This window comes from Cupressus sempervirens, chromosome 4 (assembly GCF_028749045.1).
Source record: "Cupressus sempervirens isolate cs-2001-9-10 chromosome 4, ASM2874904v1, whole genome shotgun sequence".
Classification (NCBI taxonomy): Eukaryota; Viridiplantae; Streptophyta; class Pinopsida; order Cupressales; family Cupressaceae; genus Cupressus; species Cupressus sempervirens.
The window spans coordinates 106,241,739-106,256,754 of NC_143121.1; positions in this window are offsets into that span (position 1 = coordinate 106,241,739).

The following is a 15,016-nucleotide window of genomic DNA, read 5'->3' on the forward strand; positions in this document are numbered from 1 at the left end:
CATCCTTGAATGGCCTACTCCAAGGAGTGTAATAGAGGTAAGATCTTTTCATGGAATCACTACATTTTATAGAAAGTTCATAAGAAGTTTTAGCAATATTTGTGGACCCTTGATTGAAAAAATGAGAGGAGATAGGAAATAGTTTAAGTGGACTATAGGAGCAGATAAAAGTTTCAATCTATTGAAATAGAATGTTATTAAGTAACCTGTTTTAGCACTTCCTAATTTTAATAAGGTGTTTAAGTAGACTGTAATGCTATTGGTACTACAATAGGAGCTATTTTGAGCCATGAAGGTAGACCTGTTGCTTATCTTAGTGAGAAGTTGAATGATGCAAAATAAAATATTCTATTTATGATCAAGAATTTTATGACATAGTTCAAGCCTTGAAGAAGTGAAGACACTATCTTCTTCCCAAGGAGTTTTTTTTGTATATTGATCATCAAGCTTTGCAATATTTGAATAGTCAAGGAAAATTGAACCAAAGGCATTTAAAGTGGGTTGAGTTTTTGTAGAGTTATACATTTGTTTTGAAATATAGAAGTTGGAAGTCTAACAAAGTCACAGATGCTCTTTGCAGAAGACAACTTTTGTTGACAAAAATGCAAATAGAGATGGTAGGGTTCAAGGAACTTAGTACATTGTATCCAAATGATCCTAATTTTGGTGAAGCGTGGAAGGTTTGTACAGAACCTATTACACTTGACAGGACAAAGTGGTTGGATTTTATGATCCAAGATAATATCTTGTTTAATGGAAGCCAGTTGTGCATTCCAAGAAGTTCAATGAGAAAGAACCTTGTCAAGGAGTAGCATAGTGGAGGATTGGCTGGACATTTTGGTAGAGATAAAAATATAGATTTGGTTTTTAAAAATTATTACTAGCCATAGTTATAGCAAGATGTGACAAAGTTTGTAAAAAGTTGCTGAGTATGTCAAATGGTGAAAGGAGTGAAGCAGAATATAGGGAGGATGTCAACATGGATTTTGTTCTTGGATTATTGAGGAGACAACATGGGCATGATTCTATTTTTGTGGTCGTTGACAGATTTTCAAGGTTGGCATATTTTATTCCTTACAAGATGACTAGTGATGCTATTCATGTAGTAGAGTTATTTTTTAGAGAAGTGTTGAGATTGCATGGTTTTCCAAAGAGTATAGTTTTAGATAGAGATACCAAATTTGTTGGGCATTTCTGGCATATATTGTGGAAGAAGTTGAAGAAAAATTTGAAGTTCAATTCATCACATCATCTAGAAACTGATGGGCAAATAGAAGCTGCGAATCATAGTTTGGGAAACTTCCTGAGATGCTTGGTTAGAGATAAACCAAAAGGATGGGATATAATTTTACCATAGGTGGAATTTTCATATAATAATTCTATGAATAGGAGTACTAGTAAATCACTATTCCAAATTGTATATGAGAGTAGTCCTAGAAATGTTTTTGAATTGAGTAAGTTGGATAAGGGAGTGATAAGTAGTGCTAAAGTAGAGGATTTTGCTGAACATTTGAAGAACATCTATGAGGAGGTGAGGAGGCACATCATAAAGATGAATACATAGTATAAGGCTAAGTTAGATGTGAAAAGGAGATATAAGGAATTTTAGATTGGAGATGAATTCATGGTTCATTTGAGAAAGGACCATTTTCAGTAGGTACATATAATAATATGAAGATGAAGAAGTTTGGACTGTGCAAGATAGTGAAGAGGCATGATTTCAAAAATGTGTATGAAGTGGAGTTGCCTACTAAATTGAATATTTCACTTGTATTTAATATTTTAGATTTGACAAATTATTATGGAGGAGGTGATGGGGATGAAGTTGCAGAAGCACAATGGAGCATTCCAAAAGCTAGTTTGGCTACATAGGAGATTGAGGAGATACTAGACAGTTGTATTGGAAAAAGTACCAAAAATATAACTTATGAGGAATATTTGGTTAAATAGAAACAGAGACTAGTTGAGGATTCATCATGGCTAGCAAAGAAGGAGGTCAACCATCTTGATTTTCCTTTGAACACCTAAGACGTGACGAGGTCACTTCTCAAATTATTCTAGGTGTCTGATGTAGGAGCATCTAGGGTGTAAGGAAAATCTTGCATCACCCAAAAATATTTTATTTTCAGCCTTTTCTATTTTAATAAGGACCAGTAGATAGGGTGGTTACATGAAGGTTCATTTTAGAGTTGTAAGTATACAATAAAAATCTCATTGCTCAAGCATTAGTATTAGAGAAGTTATTAGAAATTTTTGGTGTAAACATTTGCTGAAAAATCTTCCAACTCATCGTTGGAGGGCTTAGAGTGCCCAAATGAGGTCCAAAAGCTTGATAGAAGAATGCAAGCATAGTTTCAAGCCTGTAGATTAGTATCTGACATTTCTAAAAAGTGGCTATAATAGCTAGTTGGAGCAATGGTCCATGAGTTATGGCCTTTGGAAGTTGGGCTACTAAAATTTCTAAAATAATTTGTGAAAGATGTATTTGGATGACTCTATATGTATTGTTAGGATCTATTGGCCCTAGGTATTAAGTTTAAGCATCTAGAACATTCCTAGGTGGCATAAAACTACCTATTAAAGAAAGGCCCAAGGATTGTCTAGGATAGCTTTGGGTGATAGTTCGTAGCAGTGTCTTGTAGATTACCATAATGAAGGCACCCATTTGGGTTAGCATATTATAATTGAGAATTTTATAATTCTAATTTCATGGCAATAATAAGAAGTTCATTTTTTTTCTCGCATTTGCTATTGTTTCTTTGTTTTTGTTATGAATTTATGGTATTAAGGGGAGTCCACTGCATCAGAAGAACTCACTTCTATGATGGGGATGGATACCCTGGGTTCCACTTACAAGTTCCTAGTGGATGACTAGCTATAACTAATATTAGATAAGCTAGAAGGGAAAGATAAAAACAAGGAGAGTTAGCTCTCATCTTAGTTTTATTTTTAGGTTTTTTTATGGTTATCTTGGCACTTGTCCCCTGTGGGCTCTGTTTATGGTGCTTTTTTCAACTCTCATTTATTATGTTTTATGTATATATTATGGTTCATATCGCTCCTATTTTTTTAATGATGATTATATTTTGGGACACTCATAGATAGGGGTTTTTGAAATTAAGAAGGGGATTAGGTTAAAATGTGTTATATTTGACCTGTAGCTATTTGGCAACATTTAGTTTCTCCAGGTCAGCCCCCATTTTTGTATAATCTTAATTTCAAAAATATACTCAAACTTTAATCAAATGCTATAAAAACAAAGAGAAAAAATGCAGCCCTATGACTCTAATTATTAGGTCAACATGGAGCTCCTTAAAAAACATTTTTGATTCTTTAAGTCTACTATTGTTATTTTTCACTTTTGTAAAGATTAACTTGAAAAGATTAAAAATCTATTTTTTGACACAATATTTATCAACATTATTGATATACCTAAATTTATATATCTCTTTAATCCAACTATTAGTGATTTGTTCAAAATATCTTCAATAACTAGAACAAGTTTTTTTTAAACAAGCAATAGTGGATTGAGTTTTTTTTTTAAAGTACACAAGTGAAAACATAATCAACTTATTCTTGTAGAAGAATATATGTCTAGTAATACAATGAGGTCTTTATAAAAGTGAAAGTTCAAGGTAAGAACTCATTTGCATGATGCCTAGGTTACATGATTTGGGAATGACAAGATTGACATGATGCATAGGTCAAATAGACTAGTAAGATAAATATGATAAAAAAAATAGATTATTTCTAATTAAACATAGATCATCTATAGACATTCCTAACTATTACATGTGAATGAGTTTCTAATTAAAAATTATCCATTAATTTATGTATATCATTAATTCAAACTCTATTCTAAAGCTATTCTTAATTTTCAATTAATTGTCCTTATACAATATTTATTTCCTAAATTTTAGACAAAAATAAACATTTCTATCAAATAATGATATTTATGAATTAGTTAACAAAAGTGCAATAGGGTATAGTCATGTGTTATGAACATAGATAATGAATACACTTAACTCATTAAGTCATTGGGTAATGGTAAGAATAAGGATATATATACATGAGTAAAATCTTATAGTTATGAAATGTCATGAAAAAATCTATTTATTTAAACAATGAGATAATTAAGCCTTATTTTGATAAGAAATAATATTGAAAAATCTATGTATTAATTTTAAATTTGGTTGCTAAGATGGATAAAGGATGTAGTATTATTTATAGAGTTTCCACATATGGAACAATATCATCATGCTGAAATCTATAAAAGAGCATGACCTACCCTATGAAATTGAAATATAGAAATTATGCTCATCTATTCTCTATTAGTAATGCTTGTTTATAATTTTTATTTATGTTGAAATGTTGCATGTGTTGATGCTAACGTGATGAAGAGTTATACTTGTTCAATTGTGAACATGATGAAGAGAAGTTCCATGTGTTTGTGGGAGTGAAGTGTCAAGTGTTTTCATGATTGTGTACTTGATGCATGCATACATTATTCTTAGTGTATATTGACTACTAACATATGAAAGAAATATATTTTATGTATAGAATTGGATATTGAGACATTTTTCCAATATTTGGATGTTATTAAAACAAAGCATTTTTTTAATCTAAAGGTTTGGAAATGTGTGTAGTTAAGATATCTGGGAAAGAGTATTTCAAATCCTTATTGAAGAACACTTTACATTTTTCAACATTAAAAGTTGACAAATCATGTTTTTTATTATCTTGTATGGTCTATGGATATCATATTATCTTATTGAACTAGGTACATAGAATAATAGAGGTTGAAGTTAAGTAATGTTGTTCAATGACAATTAGGATGTCCCTCATGATTGGCTATGAATAGTTTGAGGAATTCTGCTCTTTAATAATGCAAAGTGTTTGCAGTAGTGGAAAATAACCTAAATTTTTTCTATTAATCATTTGGGATATCTTATTTTGGTTCTTTGGGGGTCATTGCTAAAGTCATGTTTCTCTAAATTTGACTTTATTGTCTATATTTGTTTCTAGTTTATGTAATTTATATTAGTGATTTATTTTATGACTTGTTATTATGGATATGTATTGGACAAATAGTTAAGAGTTGATATGGACATTTCTATGGAGGTTTAAAATCCATAAAAAAAGTATATATTGGAAATTTTTTTTGGGTCAAATAGTTAATGTGTTTTCTCTTTACTACAAGTTACATTTTATTATAATAGTGGAGGATATAAAGTGTATTATTTTAAAAATCTTATGATCTCTTCCTAAGATCTTTTATCCCTCCCTAGTGTAGTTTGGCACATTAGGACCTATTTATCCATTGTATAACTTAAGTCTAGGTTCCTTGTACTTTCAATCTAACTCCAAACTTGAAGTAGTCACCAATTTCTATGGATAGAATTCCTTATATTCCTCAAAACACATAAATCATACATTAAATTTATATAAAACCATTTTATTTCATATTCCATAATTTCTCCTTGATCCCACACTATTTTTCAAATCTATATAGCATATCTAGAGATTTAAAACTCTTGGTGAAGGAGAAACTCACCCCCTACCTAAGGTAGGATACCTAATGTGATCATCATTAACCATGGTGCAATGGATGAGCTCAACCCTTATATAGGTTCATTTCCCCATCAAATATTAATCCAATGTCAAATATTATTGTTTCCCACTCCCTATAATGAATACTTTCTATTTCTATGCCCACAATTGATATACAAGGACACCTTCACATTTCAATCCATCATTCATTAATCATATCATAAATCTGCTTTGAAAAAATAAAGAAATAATTTTGATATCTAATTTTCATGAAATAAATACAATCATTTAGGTATTCAATATCTTTTATCTATTATGCATTTCTTTTCATTGATCTAACTTCTTGTTTCATTGGAGATCTAGTGGAGTTTGACCATCAAATATGAGGTCCATTTTAATGAATTCATGTTCTTCAATCCATCATGATACATGTTAGCATTCCTCTATTTGCATCAATTTCAATTTAATGTTTACTTTTTAGCTAGGGTTTGACTAAGGCAAGTCCCTCCCCACAAATAAATATTTCCTTTCTATTTTGCATAAATGTAGATCCAAAATTTTTAGTTTGAACATGACTTTTTAGTTTTACATGTCTTTATAAAATATTTCAAGTTTGACATCAACTTTGAAATAAGTTTTCCTTTAACCTAAGTTATCCTTGAACTAGGTTTGACATCATGTTTGTATCTTGGTAAACATTTATTCCCCCTGTGTTGTTTCATAATGTTTTCTTTCATCATATTTTGTTACACTATGATTCATCCTTCTACAGAAAGGAGGAATGAAACACAAGAAACTTCCACATTGAGAAGATAAAGCATTTCTTTTTCTATTTATAAGAACTAGATCTCTCTTATAGCTCATAATATTTACATTCCACCTCCAAGCATACATTTACTAATTGATCTATCAAACATTTTTTCTCAACATATTTTGTAATATATTTTGGTGAGATTATTCCAATTACACTAGTACCTTCTTAGTAAAGTAAGTAGATTAGGTCTTTGTGTAGTCTGTCTTTATATGTATTCTTTCACATCATTGTTTCCACTTCCAATAATAGATATCTTTTTAAATTTATATGTACTTTCAATCAAACTTGTAATATTATATTTATCTAATTCTATAGGTTTTAACATTAATTTAGATTAAATTAATTTAATTGAATCATTAACAAAAAATTTATTTTGAAAATTATAAAACAATTGCATTGTACATCTATTTTATTATCAGATCGTATTATATTTTGTATTAAAAAAACTATAGATAAAAATATATTTAATTAATAGTCATTACATTACATTTTTAGGGGAGTTTTTATTTTTATAAAATATTTTAATTTTATGTTTTCTTCACAATCTTCAAGGTGTTCTATTCATCACATGACATGTTTTTTCTTCCTTTTGTTTATTCCCATAAATTTTGTCTTCTCAACATCAATAATAGAAATAAAAATGTTCAAGCACAAAAATAGCCGATTCCTTCAAAGAATCTCCCCTCAAAAGGGAACATCTTGATTAATTATGTTGATCATTCTACTATATGTATCTCCCTAATGAATTCATTTTTAGTCATGATTATTCATCTTCCAAGGTGTCCCATTTTTAAAACAATATTCCTCCCTTTGATGATTCTAATATTTGGGATAAACCCTTAGATATAGGTCATATGGATTATCCCCTTCCTTATTCTTCCACCTTGACACAAGCTAGTGATAATATGATTCTTTATCATCATAATCAACCACTTGCTATGAATTTAATTTATACCCAATGTATGGGTGAGGCATTGATGAGTTATGTTTCTTCCACCTTGACACAAGCTAGTGATAAATCGATTCTTTTTCCTATTCCCATTATTATTACATCTCTTCTTTCATCTCTCAATATTTCTATAATGCATATAGGTGGTTTATCAACTCTTCTAGATGATTCGAGAACCTTGGATTTCACACCAACATTCTCTAGCAAGATCTAGACCCTTGAATTTAAAAATAATAGATCTTTATTAAGTAGATGTATTGATATGTAATGGTTATTTTTAGTATTTCACTTCACCCTAAAGAATATTATAATAAGTTTAACATTCCCACTAAAAATCTAGTTTTCCAACCCTAAATAACTATTTCCTTTCATTAAAATGTTTCATTCAATGTATATATCCATAAGACTAGTGAATGCAATAATTTTGTTATAATATACTTATGATGATCCTCTTGGATGTAAGGGGAGTATTAAACAAGACAAAAATATTTTTTATTTGTCTTTTACTAAAGGCTATCTTACTGTACACATTTTCTAGTTTTGAAGGTTTATTATTTTTTGTAAGTTTTTCTTTCAATCTCAAAATATTTAAATTTAATCCCTAGAGGATAATTTTTGTTGTAAATATAAGAGGAGTAACTAAAAGGGGAGGGGTGAATTAGTTACCATAAAAATTAAATCCTAGATCCCTTAGATGTCAATATAAATCAAAACTAAACATTGTTGTAAATGCTACTACTTGGTAAACACATAAGGAAATGTTGTAACTCAGTAAACACTAAAATAGCTTAGCAAATGTTTAACATGAAAATCTTGAGATATTATCTATTATTGATGCTACTTTAAATTAGTTGCAAACACATAAAAGAAATAACATGAACACAATATTTCAATGTGGAAACCCAATTTGGGAAAAGCACCAATTGCAACTTGTTACTAATTTTCATTCTTCTTAAGTGAGCCCTATTAGGAGCTAACCTTGTTGGAGGATTTAATCACCCTGTTAGGACTGGCCTTGGTAGAGGTCTTTAGATAATTTAGTAGAAATGTCACCTTGTTAGAGGATTTATAAATATTTGTTAAGCCAACTCTGTTAAGAGATTTAGATCACTACTACAATGGTTAGATAGTAATAACAAGATGACCCAATTTTTGATGCAATTGAATTGCTAATTACAGATCTCAATTTTGGCTTGTATACTTGATCCTTCCTAATCAAATATATCTTTGAATCTCAACAATGATATTCTTGCTATCCTTCTAATTCACTTCCTCTAAACATCATCAAATCTTCAATTCTATTCCACTTATGCTTTTTCTTCTAATCCTCAACTTGACCTTATATTTATATCTTACACATTATCAAGTCAGCTTGAATACAACTTGGAATAATTATTATTCATCTTCTTAGTTGGCTAGAACCAACAAACAATTCAATTGAACTCAATATGCTGAAACAAGAAAATCGTTTGTTAGCCGACCTTGCTTGGTAGATACTATCTCAAAGTGATTTTCCTATGTTAACCAAGTGAACTTGGTTAACATTGCATATCACAAAGTTCCTTTTGTAACCGAGTGAGCTCATTTAACACTACTTCCGTCCAATATTTCCTTCATTAACCAAGTTAGCTTGGTTAACAATCAAATTCTTCAAACTTTCCTTTGTTGCTTGAGCGAACTTGGTAGATATTGTTTTCTTAACTTAGAGACAAACTCTAGAATGCTCGATGGACATAGGAAATTGTCTTCAATGCCTGAGTAAGCTCTGTATACACTAGCTAGAAATGATATGACATTTTGTGTAACATCAAAGATAATTCACAATAAATCAATTATTTCCAACAATCTCCCTCTTTGGCATTGATGGGAACACAACATGTCATAATGCAATAATTTTTTTAGAGAAAGAATAAAGCAAGGAACATATCCTTAGTTTCATTCTAATTCTCATCCATGAGAACTCAACTCTCTCTATTAGTGTGAACTCCTTCTACCTTCAGTTCCTTCTTTCGATAGAAAACTTTTGGCTTTGATATTAGACCAAGTTCATTCTCCCTCTTTTACAACTCTTTCTCGTTATCTTTATAAAATTTGAATGAGATATGACAATTTTTTTTCCCTCTTTGACATCTCATGCCGAAGACACTGTTCAGTAAATATCAATGTACCTCTTGACATTATCATTTCCAAGGCTGATAAAGGAAATGCTATAGTTATTATGAATAAGAAAGACTACATTTCTAGGATGCATGTTCTTCTTTTTGACTCTAATAGCTACAAAATTGTGGCTTGCAACCCTTGTTCCAAGATCCTTAATAGAGTCAACGTGGCTATAACTGTATCCACTTTTGATGACTCCACCAAGAGATGCCTTATTCCATCCAAGGATGTCAACCCCCACATCTATGGAGTCCCTAAGATTCATAAAGCCAACACCCCTTTGAGGCCCATTATTGATATGATTAGCTTACCGAGCTATGCTTTAACTTTGTTCCTTGCCAAGTTGATCTCTTTGCTAGTGGGTAAAATTCAATCTTTCATCAAAGAATCCAACTATTTTTTTGACTTCATCAAAGATCGTAAAGTGGAAAGAGGTGACATACTGGTTAGCTTTGATGTGGTCTCCCTCTTCACTAAGGTGCCCATTCTTGACTCTATTGAAATTGTCAAACGCAAGGTTAATGATGAGGTGGCTACTTTAGTGGACTTGTGCCTAAGATCAACCTTCTTTTCTTTCCAAGTTGTTATATAGGAATAGTTTGATGTTGTGGTGATGGGCTCCCCTCTATCCCCTATCATTACCAATCTGTAAATGGAGCACTTCGAGGAAACAATATTGTATTCCTTCCCCCTTAAGCCCAAGTGGTGGAAATTCTATGTTGATGACACTAATGTTTGTTGGCCTTGATAAATTAGAAGAGTTTTACACTCACCTTAATAGTGTGTCTCCATGCATTCCCTTCACTAGGGATTTGGAGTTGAATGATTGCCTTCCTTTTGTTGATGTCATGATCTCTAGAAAACCTGATGGCTCCTTGGGTTGACTGGTTTTCTACAAAGCTAAACACACATATTTGTATCTCCATTCATCATCCCATCATCACCCTCACCAACAAGCTAGGGTGTTAAAAACCCTCTAACAGAGGGCCCTTCACATTTGTAATGACGACAACATTGACTAAGAGTTTTCCCACCTTTGTCAAGTCTTTAGGCTCAATGGATATTTAGAGAAGCATATACCCAAAGACTTTTTGCAAGCAAGGACTTTTCACTCTTCCTTGAGACCCATCCCCACTCAAGGGTTGGTTACCCCCATGGTGGTCCTCCCTTTTATTGAAGGCATCTCTTACAAAATATTAAAAAATTTGATTAAAAAAGGAGTACATTGTGCCTTCAAACCTATTTCCACTATTAGGAAGCACTTGCCCCTGCTTAAGGACTCTAGATACTCCTTCTCAGATATGGAGTCTACAAAGTGTTGTGTTCTTGTGGCAAACCTTATATTGGAGAAAAATGAAAATCCTTTACCACAAGAATCAAGGAACATAGTGTTGACATCAAACATGAAAGGGTGATTAAATCTTCCTTACCTGAGCATTCATCTTCTACCAAACATCATATTTGTTTGGAAAATGCTCAAATTCTCATGAAAGAGACAATTATTACAAGAGAAAGATGAAGGAGGCAATTGAAATATTTAATCACCCCTCCAATCTCAATCGGGATGAAGGGTGGGTCCTTAGTCAAGCTTGGTATCCACTTTTATCCTCCATCAAGAGATCACATCATTCCCCTGACTAAGCTTTGCATCTATGTGCCCCGCTTGGCTCTTGTCTACTTTCGTCTTTTCGCCTTTGTTCTGCCTTCCTTGGGGCCATCGTGCTTCCCCGCCCCCCAGTCCTCTGCTCTTCCCATCTCTGTATTCTCCCTCCCTTAGCCCTTCTTGGCCTTTCTTCATTGCATTAGGGATCTCTCTTTTCTATATATAGGTATTTGCTTGTTCTTGTATGTCTTTCTTTCTTTTCGTTTCTCTCTTCTTTCTCTATCATGGATGTCTTTCTTTCTTCTTTTTTTTTCAGTTTTTTTCCAAAATTTTGTGTCTTGTTTTTTTTTTGTGTACTTATATATATATATATATATATGTTAGCTTATTTATAATTGTTTTTAATTGCTTTTTCTGGTCCCCCCTATTTTTGTCAAGTTCCATTTTTCATTTGGGTGTTAACCTTTAGCATAATTTAATGTTATTTATTATTTATTTTATTATGACTTTGGTCATTGTTATATCTTTATATATATATTCATATATATACTTATATATCTATTTGGTAGCTAATTTAAAATTATTTTTATTCACTTTTTGTTGTCCCCCTTTTTTTGACGAGTTCCTTTTTCCTTTTGTGTGTGAATATGTAGTATTTTTTTTTGTAATTTATTAATTCTTCTATTGTTATTATGACTTTGGTCGTTATTATGATATCTTTATTATTTATTTATTATTTATATTTTACTCTAAATTTGTATTTCATTTATTGTTTAAATTTCCTATTCTTTTTCTCTTAATTTTATTTATTTATTTATTTATAAATCTTATTATTTATTTTTTCTCTTATTGAATATCTTTTATATAGTTACTGATCTTATTTTTTCTTTCTTACTTCTTATTTAATTTTCTTAAAACTTTTTTTTTTCTTGTCTCCTTGGATTGTGTGTTGCCTTCCTTGCCCCCCTCTCCTCTTCTTTTTATTTAGCTTGGGTCTGCAACCTATTATTCACTTTTTGAGCTCTCTCATCCTGATGATGGATCATTGAGTTTTATCTGAAATGTTGATGCTGATAGACTCACACACAATCTTACCCTAAAGTAGAAATTAAATACCTCATCAACTAACCGATCTTCAACATGCTCTAGTTGATGCATCACTAAAATTCATTTAGTGAGCTTGGGATAGGGGAATGATCCCTAACTTACCTCTTAGATATAAAAATCCATCCTTAAGTAATGGCTTAGTGAATATGTCTACAATTTGTTCTTTTCTATTTACATATTTCAATCTTACCTCTTTATCGTGTACCAATTCTTTTAAAAAAAAGATATTTTATAGCAATGTGTTTTGTTTTGGTATGCATCATTGGATTCTTTTATATATTAATTACACTAGTGTTATCACAGTATTTAACCACTAGATCCCTTAGATCTATCTGCATAACTTCCAATAGTTGCTTGAACCAAACAAAATTAGAATAATTAACTGCTACTACCACATATTCTACCTCTATTGTGGATTGGCAAATACAATTCTAGTTCTTGCTTGTCTAACACACTAGTCTTTTATCAAGAAAGAATGCTTCACCACTCCAACACTCTTTCTATTGTCAACACTTCCTACCCAATCAACATCTGCGATTACTTCTAAATCCAAATTTCCTCCTTTTTTGTACCACAAACCATAGTCTTCAATACCTATTAGGTATCTAATGATTCTTTTGATTTCCATCATGTGATTTTCCTTGGGATTTCTAAGAATCCTACCACCATACTGACTGTTAATTCAATATCAGTCCTTCTATGCACTACATACTACAATTTTCCAATCATTGATTTGTATGTGGTCTAATCAACCTCCTTGGAATTATCACTTTTGGAAAGCTTATGTCCTCTGGGTATAGGAGCTACAACTCATTCCAAATTTCTTTATTATCTCCTCAATATATTTAGATTGAGTAATGTAGATACCATCTTTCTTCTACTAGATTTGCAATCCAACAAAGAATCGTATATCTTCGAACATAGACATCTCAAACTATTTACTCATTTCATCTAAAAATGTCTTCCACAAGTCATCATTTCTTGTAAACAAAGTGTCATCCACAAATATTTTTACCAACACAATCTTCTTGTTTGGTCCTTCTTTGATATATAGACTGTTATTATTAATTGTTCTCTGAAAATCAATTTTTATCAAGTAGTTATGAAGTCTTTCATAGCAAGCTCTAGGAGATTGCTTGAGACCATTCAATGCTTTGTGTAATTTGTACACCTTATATCTTTTTCCAGGATCTACAAAACCTTCAATTTTTTCTATGTAGATTTCATCATCAAGAATTCCATTCATGAATGTAGATTTTACATCCATTTGATAAACTTTAAATCTTCTTTGAGCTGCATATGCTAGTAAAGCTCTAACACCTTATAATCTTGCAACAGGAGAAAAAGTTTTACCATAATCAATACCTTCTTCTTAAGAATAACCTTTACATACTAACATTACTTTATTTCTGGAAACTTCTCCATATTCATTTAGCTTATTTTTGAATACATCCTTGGATTTAAGAGTAGGAGTCCAAGTTTTGTTCTTCTCAATTAGTTTTATTTCCTCATTCATAGCTTCAATCCAACTTCCATTATCCAAGCCATCTTTAAAATTTTTAGGTTCAAATTTAGCAAGGAAACATGTACCTTTAAATTTGTTTCTTGTCATTTTTTTATCTGACTTATCTTTAATGATCTGATCAGTTGTGTGATTCCTTTTGACATATCTTTCTAACATAGGTACTTTGAATATGGAGTTTGTTTCACTACCTTCTTTATGATCTTCTATATTAAGATCTTTGTGACTCACATCCCTTAGACTTGATTTTCTCTTGGAATAGATTAGTACCATCTAACTATGACTAAAGTCCTTTAGACTATGACTCAGGTTGCATTAGTTACAACTTGATAGCTTATGGAGATTTAGGACACACAAGAGGTGAGGAAGAGTTCAAGATAGCTTTGGAAAAGTATCAGGTTCATAGTAAACAAATCTTACTTATTCACTCTTTTATGCAAACTCATCAATTCTCACATGTGCACTTTCTATAATTTTATATGTAGACATATTCAAACATTTGTATGTTCTACTTCTATAGGAGTATCCTAGGAATATGCCTTCATCACCTTTGACATCAAATTTACCTTTCTTAGATTCTTTCAAAATATAAAATTTTCCTCCAAATACTTCCAAGTAAGTTACATTAGGTTTGTAGCCATACCATAGCTCATAAGGAGTTTGATTTGAGTCTTTCTTCAACTACACTCTATTCAAGGTATGCACTATAGTACTGATTACGTCCTTCCAATATTTGATTGAAAAATTATTTTCTATCATCAATGTTCTTGCACAATCCAAGATGGATCTATTCCTTCTTTCAGTTATACCATTATTCTAAGGTGTACCAGGGGCTGATACCTATCTCTTAATCCTTCTTTAAAAATAAAATTCATTGAACTCATTGGAAATGAATTCACCACCTCTGTCTAATCTCAAATACTATAGCTTCTTTCTAGTTTCTTTTTCTACTCTTGCCAGATAACACTTAAATATTTAAAAAGCTTCAGATTTTTCTTTTTATATAGTACAGTCATCACTCTAGAATAATCAACAAATAGAATGAAAAAATCATCTCCATTTTAACTCTCTATTCTAATATGTTTGCATAAGTCTATATGTACAATCTCTAAGACTTCTTCAAAATGATAATTTTTTCTTTTGAGACTAGTTTTTCCCATCTTACCAATTTGACAATTTCTTCATAGACACATATTAGGTTTTCTCAATCTAGGAATACCTCTTACACTTTTGTTTTTTTTCTTATTTTAACTAGATTTTCAAAGTTTAGATGACATAATGTTTTGTGTCATAACTAGCTTTCTTCTACTT